The sequence below is a fragment of the Petromyzon marinus genome, unplaced genomic scaffold, assembly GCF_048934315.1.
Source record: "Petromyzon marinus isolate PM22_M1 ecotype Great Lakes invasive population unplaced genomic scaffold, UKy_Petmar_22M1.pri1.0 PM_G_Scaffold_52, whole genome shotgun sequence".
Lineage (NCBI taxonomy): Eukaryota > Metazoa > Chordata > Hyperoartia > Petromyzontiformes > Petromyzontidae > Petromyzon > Petromyzon marinus.
This window is the reverse complement of record NW_027423005.1, coordinates 1,140,001-1,142,500: the sequence shown is the minus strand read 5'-3', so window position 1 is coordinate 1,142,500 and position 2,500 is coordinate 1,140,001. Positions and strand designations below refer to the sequence as shown.

The 2,500-nt window shown below is 34.8% G+C and overlaps 1 pseudogene; it reads left to right on the top strand.

Moving 5' to 3' along the window:
• Positions 1-2,500, top strand: part of LOC142917775 (28S ribosomal RNA) — a 9,397-nt pseudogene that overhangs the window by 4,597 nt on the left and 2,300 nt on the right.

Genomic DNA, 2,500 nt, shown 5'->3' with positions numbered 1-2,500 from the left:
TATAGCAAACTCGTCCGATGCTATCACCCGTAATATTGTGTCCTCGCATGGTATGGAGGAAGAATACCGTAATTTGTGGGTACGAGCAGGGGGTGACAGTGATGCAATCCCAACATTCGTTCTCAGGGACTCGGTGTCAAAAGAACCTGTATATCCGAGACCCTGCGATTGGAGGGAGCATGAATTTCAGAGATGGTGCGAAAAGCCGGTTCAAGGAAGGGGCATTGTAAACTTTGCGCATGATAGAATCAGTAATGCTTGGTTGAGGCCATGGTGCGGCTTTAAACAATGCTTCTTTATTGCAGCACTACAACTAAGGGCAAATATTTACCCAACAAGAGAAAGCTTGAACAGAGGCAGAGATGGGGCCTTACGTTCCTGCAGGAAATGCTCTGCCAGACTCGAGTCCCTTTCGCACATTCTCGGTCAATGTCCTGCAGTACAGAAAGCAAGAATTGCGCGACACAACAAGATCAGTAACATTCTGGCAGACGAAGCGGCTAGATTGGGCTGGTCTGTATACAAAGAGCCACGGTTCATATCCGAGACGGGAGAGATGAGAAAGCCTGACCTCGTGTTTGCAAAAGATGAGGAGGCGGTTGTGATCGATGTCACCGTCCGTTTTGAGCTTTCAAAGAATACCTTGTCAGATGCTGCCTCGCACAAAGTTTCGTACTATACCCCTCTTGGTGATCAAGTCAAAGTGCTGACGAAGGCTAGCAAGGTCACATTCTTTGGATTCCCGGTTGGGGCAAGAGGAAAGTGGCCCCTTGAGAATAACGAGGTACTTACCTCCCTGGGCCTGACCAAACCCAGAACGACATCACTGGCCAAGATGATTTCCCGCAGAACGCTGCTTTTCTCTCTTGATATTCTGAGAATGTTCTGTGGAAATTATGCGGTCTATGAACAGTCATAGACAACCTCCGAAACAAATAATAGTTTTGTTTTAAGATGTCATTTGTTTTAGATTGATTTTGTTATTTTCGAAGGTGAAGTCGGTTTTTATTTCATTTTACTATTTTCCACAATTTAGATTGTTATTTTCCAAGACGAAGTCTTGGTTCTTTTTTTTATTGTTAGTTTTTTTTTTTAACACGTCGTATTTGTTACTTTAGAGCTTAGAGGGGACTTTATTTTCGCCTTACTATTTTCTGCCTACAAAGAAGATTAAAAATAAGCTTTTTTCAAGATGGTTTTGTTATTTTCCAAGGTGAAGTCTTGGTATTCTTATTTTACTATTTTCCATAAAGAAGACCTTTCTTTTAGATTTTGTTATTTTCCAAGACGAAGACTTGGTATTTTTATTATATTGCTATTTTTTACACGAAGCTTATTCAAGAGCACTTATATAGATTAGACTTTGTTATTTTAATTCTTTATTTTTGGACTACATCAGTTCGAGAGTCCTGTAACTTACTATTTTCTGCCTACAAAGAAGATTAGAAATAAGCTTTATTTAAGATGTTTTAGATTAGATTTTGTTATTTTCCAAGGTGAAGTCTTGGTTTTTTTTATTTTACTATTTTCCACAAAGAAGACTTTTCTTTTCTTTTAGATTTTGTTATTTTCCAAGACGAAGACTTGGTATTTTTTTTGGTATTTTTTACAGGAAGCTTTATTCAAGAGCACTTATATAGATTAGACTTTGTTATTTTAATTCTTTATTTTTGCACTACATCAGTTCGAGAGAAGACTACAAACCAGCTTTATTTAAGATGTTTTAGATTAGATTTTGTTATTTTCCAAGGTGAAGTCTTGGTTTTTTATTTTACTATTTTCCACAAAGAAGACTTTTCTTTTAGATTTTGTTATTTTCCAAGACGAAGACTTGGTATTTTTTTATTGCTATTTTTTTTACACGAAGCCTATTCAAGAGCACTTATATAGATTAGACTTTGTTATTTTAATTCTTTATTTTTGGACTACATCAGTTCGAGAGTCCTGTAACTTACTATTTTCTGCCTACAAAGAAGATTACAAATAAGCTTTATTTAAGATGTTTTAGATTAGATTTTGTTATTTTCCAAGGTGAAGTCTTGGTTTTTTTTATTTTACTTTTTTCCACAAAGAAGACTTCTTTTCTTTTAGATTTTGTTATTTTCCAAGACGAAGACTTGTTTTTTTTTATATTGCTATTTTTTTTTTTTACACTGCTTTATTCAAGAGCGCTTATATAGATTAGACTTTGTTATTTTAATTCTTTATTTTTGGAATACATCAGTTTGAGAGTCCTGCAACGTACTATTTTCTGCCTACAAAGAAGACTACAGACAAGCTTTATTTAAGATGTTTTAGATTAGATTTTGTTATTTTCCAAGGTGAAGACTTGGTTTTTTTATTTTACTATTTTCCACAAAGAAGATTTTTCTTTTAGATTTTGTTATTTTCCAAGACGAAGACTTGGTATTTTTTTTTATTGCTAGTTTTTTTTATATGTTACTTCAGAGCATAGAGAGGACTTTATTTTTACCTTACTATTTTCTGCCTTCAAAGAAGA